This window comes from Salvelinus namaycush, chromosome 24 (genome assembly GCF_016432855.1).
Source record: "Salvelinus namaycush isolate Seneca chromosome 24, SaNama_1.0, whole genome shotgun sequence".
In the NCBI taxonomy this organism is placed as follows: domain Eukaryota; kingdom Metazoa; phylum Chordata; class Actinopteri; order Salmoniformes; family Salmonidae; genus Salvelinus; species Salvelinus namaycush.
In genome coordinates, this window is record NC_052330.1 from 35,994,551 (window position 1) to 36,001,925 (window position 7,375).

At 43.3% G+C, this 7,375-nt stretch overlaps 1 protein-coding gene across 2 annotated transcripts in view; it reads right to left on the bottom strand.

Moving 5' to 3' along the window:
- LOC120019200 (protein-tyrosine kinase 2-beta-like) overlaps positions 1–6,823 on the bottom strand; it is a 67,988-nt gene extending 61,165 nt beyond the window's left edge. For both annotated transcript variants that reach the window (XM_038962512.1, XM_038962511.1), the window contains exon 1: positions 6,706–6,823. The gene's annotated coding sequence lies outside the window, so the exon portion shown is untranslated. The remainder of the gene's footprint in view (positions 1–6,705) is intronic.
- Between the last annotated feature and the right edge of the window lie 552 nt (positions 6,824–7,375).

Sequence of the window (7,375 nt, forward strand, 5' to 3'; positions counted from 1 at the left end):
ATATAGTCACCTTACCCCAATACATATCTACCTACTGACCCTGGAACTGACCCTGTATATAGTTACTGACCCTGGAACTGACCCTGTATATATCTACTGACCCTGGAACTGTCCCTGTATATAGCTACTGACCCTGGAACTGACCCTGTATATAGCTACTGACCCTGTAACTGACCCTGTATATAGCTACTGACCCTGTATATAGCTACTGACCCTGGAACTGACCCTGTATATAGCTACTGACCCTGGAACTGACCCTGTATATAGCTACTGACCCTGGAACTGTCCCTGTATATATCTACTGACCCTGGAACTGTCCCTGTATATAGCTACTGACCCTGGAACTGTCCCTGTATATAGCTACTGACCCTGGAACTGTCCCTGTATATAGTTACTGATCCTGTATATAGCTTCTTACTTTCTCATGTTCTTCATTCTTATTCATATTTCTTGTGTGTTTTTTATTCTACCTTGTTATTTTTAGTGCTACATTAATAATAATTACTACATTGTTGGGAAAATAGAGTAGATTATTGTTGTACTCAAATGAGTAGAAGACAGACTACTTCTACTTGTCCCCATAGGGGAACCACATTTGGTGCTAGGTATAAACCTTCTACTTGTCCCCATAGAGGAACCACATTTGGTGCTAGGTATAAACGTTCTACTTGTCCCCATAGAGGAACCACATTTGGTGCTAGGTAGAAACCTTCTACTTGTCCCCATAGGGGAACCACATTTGGTGCTAGGTAGAAACCGTCTACTTGTCCCCATAGGGGAACCACATTTGGTGCTAGGTAGAAACCGTCTACTTGTCCCCATAGAGGAACCACATTTGGTGCTAGGTATAAACCTTCTACTTGTCCCCATAGGGGAACCACATTTGGTGCTAGGTAGAAACCTTCTACTTGTCCCCATAGAGGGACCACATTTGGTGCTAGGTAGAAACCTTCTACTTGTCCCCATAGGGGAACCACATTTGGTGCTAGGTAGAAACCGTCTACTTGTCCCCATAGAGGAACCACATTTGGTGCTAGGTATAAACCTTCTACTTGTCCCCATAGGGGAACCACATTTGGTGCTAGGTAGAAACCTTCTACTTGTCCCCATAGAGGGACCACATTTGGTGCTAGGTAGAAACCTTCTACTTGTCCCCATAGGGGAACCACATTTGGTGCTAGGTAGAAACCGTCTACTTGTCCCCATAGAGGAACTACATTTGGTGCTAGGTATAAACCTTCTACTTGTCCCCATAGAAGAACCACATTTGGTGCTAGGTATAAACTGTCTACTTGTCCCCATAGGGGAACCACATTTGGTGCTAGGTATAAACCTTCTACTTGTCCCCATAGGGGAACCACATTTGGTGCTAGGTATAAACCTTCTACTTGTCCCCATAGAGGAACCACATTTGGTGCTAGGTATAAACCTTCTACTTGTCCCCATAGAGGGACCACATTTGGTGCTAGGTATAAACCTTCTACTTGTCCCCATAGGGGAACTACATTTGGTGCTAGGTATAAACCGTCTACTTGTCCCCATAGGGGAACCACATTTGGTGCTAGGTAGAAACCTTCTACTTGTCCCCATAGGGGAACCACATTTGGTGCTAGGTATAAACCTTCTACTTGTCCCCATAGGGGAACCACATTTGGTGCTAGGTATAAACCTTCTACTTGTCCCCATAGGGGAACTACATTTGGTGCTAGGTATAAACCTTCTACTTGTCCCCATAGAGGAACCACATTTGGTGCTAGGTATAAACGTTCTACTTGTCCCCATAGAGGAACCACATTTGGTGCTAGGTAGAAACCTTCTACTTGTCCCCATAGGGGAACCACATTTGGTGCTAGGTAGAAACCGTCTACTTGTCCCCATAGGGGAACCACATTTGGTGCTAGGTAGAAACCGTCTACTTGTCCCCATAGAGGAACCACATTTGGTGCTAGGTATAAACCTTCTACTTGTCCCCATAGGGGAACCACATTTGGTGCTAGGTAGAAACCTTCTACTTGTCCCCATAGAGGGACCACATTTGGTGCTAGGTAGAAACCTTCTACTTGTCCCCATAGGGGAACCACATTTGGTGCTAGGTAGAAACCGTCTACTTGTCCCCATAGAGGAACCACATTTGGTGCTAGGTATAAACCTTCTACTTGTCCCCATAGGGGAACCACATTTGGTGCTAGGTAGAAACATTCTACTTGTCCCCATAGAGGGACCACATTTGGTGCTAGGTAGAAACCTTCTACTTGTCCCCATAGGGGAACCACATTTGGTGCTAGGTAGAAACCGTCTACTTGTCCCCATAGAGGAACTACATTTGGTGCTAGGTATAAACCTTCTACTTGTCCCCATAGAAGAACCACATTTGGTGCTAGGTATAAACTGTCTACTTGTCCCCATAGGGGAACCACATTTGGTGCTAGGTATAAACCTTCTACTTGTCCCCATAGGGGAACCACATTTGGTGCTAGGTATAAACCTTCTACTTGTCCCCATAGAGGAACCACATTTGGTGCTAGGTATAAACCTTCTACTTGTCCCCATAGAGGGACCACATTTGGTGCTAGGTATAAACCTTCTACTTGTCCCCATAGGGGAACTACATTTGGTGCTAGGTATAAACCTTCTACTTGTCCCCATAGGGGAACTACATTTGGTGCTAGGTATAAACCTTCTACTTGTCCCCATAGGGGAACCACATTTGGTGCTAGGTATAAACCTTCTACTTGTCCCCATAGGGGAATCACATTTGGTGCTAGGTATAAACCTTCTACTTGTCCCCATAGGGGAACTACATTTGGTGCTAGGTATAAACCTTCTACTTGTCCCCATAGGGGGACCACATTTGGTGCTAGGTATAAACCTTCTACTTGTCCCCATAGAGGGACCACATTTGGTGCTAGGTAGAAACCGTCTACTTGTCCCCATAGAGGGACCACATTTGGTGCTAGGTAGAAACCTTCTACTTGTCCCAATAGAGGAACTACATTTGGTGCTAGGTATAAACCTTCTACTTGTCCCCATAGAGGGACCACATTTGGTGCTAGGTATAAACCTTCTACTTGTCCCCATAGAGGGACCACATTTGGTGCTAGGTAGGAACCTTCTACTTGTCCCCATAGAGGAACCACATTTGGTGCTAGGTATAAACCTTCTACTTGTCCCCATAGGGGAACCACATTTGGTGCTAGGTAGGAACCTTAGCAGAGGGTTTCACCTAGAATGAGAAATGTACAACAGTATACATCAATAACATACATCAATCACTGTGTGTGTGTGTGTGTGTGTGTGTGTGTGTGTGTGTGTGTGTGTGTGTGTGTGTGTGTGTGTGTGTGTGTGTGTGTGTGTGTGTGTGTGTGTGTGTGTGTGTGAGAGAGAAACAGAGAGATAGATGAGTATGTCTAAGATCACACAGTACACCAGATAGGACAGACTGACCCCCCCCCCCCCCCCCCCCCCCCCCCCCACACACACACCCCCGGCACATAGGCTATTGCAGCATAGATACTGCAGACTGAGACAGGGGAGGTTGGGCAACACTGTAGACCTGTCCAAAAGTACTACCAGACAGGGCCAATCAGGAATGATAAACACCACCCACTGTGTCAAAGCACAACCCCCACACCACTCAACCAAAATCCACAGACCACTAACATACTACCTTGAGACAAGGTTGCGTATAGCCCAGTAATATGTCCCCCACCACACTTGCCCACTAGGGGGAGCAAAACCGGACAGGAAGACCCAAGGGAGTGGAGTATAGTGAACAAAGCCTGGCATAGGGAGGAACCACCCTTGCCGTCTCTGACTGCCAGAGACTCGGCCTCCCTAATAGGGTCAGAGAATCCCAGGAGTGAGTGGGGAACCGGGCCAAGTAGAGACAGCAAGGGTGGTTCCCTTGCTGCCTCTAGAAGGACCAGTGCCTTGCCGTTCACCTAATGCACACCTGAGCCATAGGACCTCATGAAGAGATGAGTCTTCAGCAAAGACTTAAAGTTTGAAACCGAGTCTCTGTTTATCTCACATGGATCGGCAAGACTATTCCATAAAAGAGGAGCTCTATGGGAGAAAGTCCTTCCTCCAGCTTTTTCCTTTGAAATTCTAGGGACAATAAGGAGGCCTTGCGTCTTGTGACCGTAGCGTACATGTAGTTACATAATGTACGGCAGGAACAAATCAAGTCCATGTAATGCTTTGTAGCTTGACAGTAAAAACTTGAAAATCAGCCCTAGCCTTAACAGGAAGCCAGAGGTTAGCACTGGAGTAATATGATAAAAAAATAAAAAATAAAAAGATTCTAGTCAAAACATCTAACAAGAAATGGGAGACTAGGGGGGCTAAATGGAGGGTAACATAGGTTAAGAGATGGTTATAAATATGCAAATGATGTGATGGACGTTCGAGGAGTTTCAGAAGAGTCCAGCTGAGCTGAAGGCACTGAAGACAAGGTCCCCAATGGCCAGGAGTCTGGTCTTAGTAGTTATAAGGACGCTGGAGTCAGATGAGTGAGCGACAGGGAATTTAGATGTGCAAACAGGTCAGAACGATAAGGAAGAGCCAGGACATGGAGAGATGTGTAGCTGAGCAGTGGAGTCGGTAGAGAGGTGGATGTGATGGTTTCCCTGGTTTTACGTGTGGATGTAGGGAAGTGTTCGGTTTCCAGTGGTGTGAAATAAAGGATCCAAGGATAGAGCGAACAACGATGGTCTTTTAAAGGTTTAATAGCACTCAGACAATGTGCACAGTGAGAAGTAGCATACAGCCTGCCAGTACTGCAACAGTCCGCAGCCTTACTTCATACCATAACATCAGATAAGAACCCAGAGGAGAGAGAACACCATTTTTTCCCTCCCCCCTGCCAGCCCATCAGAATGCCTGCAAACAGATTGAGCCATAAAGGTAAGATAACACCAAAATGGTGTACCGTTCAGCGTGGGCACTGAAGCTACAGAATTCTGAACATATTGAAGAGGATTGACAGAGAGGCTATAGAGATGAACATTGCAATTTCACCAACTATTTAACACAATACTATTCAGAATGCCCAAAACCTGGCGCTCTTAACTTTGCAGAACAGAAAGTCTTATTGTTGTGTGAAAATGAGGAAGTCATAGAGTTGGGCTCTAATATTGTCCTTTATGGGTGTGCAATGTATGTCCCTGACCTGTGAACAATACAAAGTTGGTTTTAAGGTGACTAGGTCATGTGATCAAGGACCAATTGGAATTCTAAGTCAAACATTTAACAAATAAATTCAAGTGAAAGAAAATGTAACAATATTTCAGAAAACCAAAAGGATGTGCAATGTGCATCCCTACCCTCCAACGTTGGTTCGAGGAGTCTAGGTCACATGGTCAAGGAGAAATTGAATTGTAAGTGCTTTTTTTATCAATAAAATAATTTTTATTAAATGGAATCATTTGAGAAAACTAAAGCATGTGCCTTTCTATATAAGGAATAATGGACTGTTGAAATCAGATTAAGTCACGTGGTTGAAGAGCTATTGAAATGTGACATTTTCAAATATTTATATAAAATCGCATAGGCACTTTATAGGAAAACCATGTGCAATGTGTGTCCCTATTCTGTGAACAACACAATGTTGGTTTATGCTGCGTAGGTCACATGGCCAAGGACTTATTGAAATAAGTATTTTTAAAAATATATATATGTTAAAATTGTTGGTATCATTTTTTGAGAAAACCAAAGGGTGTGCAACTTGCCTCTCTATGTAAGAAATAATGGACAGTTGAAATTAGGTTGCTAAGTCACTTTGTGTACCGGCTATTGGATTTTGAATATTGTGATCATGCACTTTGTTGACGGTCCCTTACTAGTTGCATTGCCCTTGAGCGGGCTGCCTACAAGGTTGCCTTGTGATTATGAAGCTCGGGTCGGACTCGGGAAAATAAGACCTGTGCAATGTTGTACACATGTTTTCCTTCATAAAGAGCCTAAACTGAGGTATATAGCTCAAATCGTTCCCGAGCAATAGAAGTTTGAAGTTCCGAATGTCTGGCCAATATCGAATCTCAAACCAACTTTTTCCGCGGTAATCCACCTCACTTGTCAAAGTGAACCAAAACACAGATAGATACACCCTGCATACTTGCCTATTCTATAAGAGAGCCAGTATAGCAAGAACACTTGTTTTGGAGTAGGTAGGGTTACATACTGCAGCGTCATACACCCAGGCGCTGGAAGTACGTGTCAACAATTTCACCTGCACAGACTTGCAGTGTTAATTGAGATTCTTCCAACTGAACTCAGGTAGCAAATGCAATGGAAGCAATTCCACACATTATGCATATGTAGTTCAAGTTAAAATGCTTGAATCCAAAAGGTATCTCATATATCTATTACGGTAAAGGACTTATGCCATTAAGACGTGTAAATCAATCTATTACATGAAGCACATGTTGTCCTCAGTCTTCATGTTTTGAACATTTCATTCAGAGACACATATTTGTAAACTGCTAGAAATAATATGACGTTCACGGTATAATTTTACTGACTTCAAACGACTCTTGAATAGTTTTGTTTTGCGTGAACCGTAAACAATAATGAATAACTCAGATCACTTGAAATACCTTGACGCAGCTAACGTCGCGTTGAGTCTCCTACACCTGAAGGTAAAAGCCTACATTTGACAGTTGTGAAAACACTTCTTACATTGAGTTTTACGAATTTGCCTCTTACCTAATTTGAGAACTTGTCACCCCACGAGCATCTGCACGGAAATGTTGATATTCTATTTCTGGTAGATGCGCTATAGGCCAAGTCCTTTGGGTATTACCAGGTATTCCCCCGAAGAAAACGTTATGTGAAGCAGGAAGGTGTTTGCTCAAGCCACTCCCATGTCGGTAGGATACTTCCTTATTTCTGTGGTATTACAATTTATATTGTGTTTTGTGCAAGTAATAGCTATGTTATAAACTACGTTTGTGAATATATATATATATTTTTAGTTGGGTTCAAAACGTTTATATTCTCTATAGGCCTACACACTATAGTGTCTTAGAGTGGGCATGCATAAACTATTCAAAACCATAAAGTATAGTGGAATAAATGGGTTTGCCAGAGAAATAGTTATGTATGGTGTAGAAACACGAGATACATTACCACACGTTACCACGTCTCCTGTAGACCTACTTAGGTTAGGTTGAATGTCTTTAGGAGGCAGAGTTTTTGTATAGTATAGCAATATAGAGTATAGCAATCCACCCTTGGGTCACCTAATAACTACTAAAGAACACTAGAGGGCGCCATAGTTCTGTTTCTTAGACAGACAGCTGGTTCCTAAACAGGGCCTGCTCTCGCCTTTTGGGGCCACTAAGACTTATTTACGTTGTAGTCATTTAGTAGATGA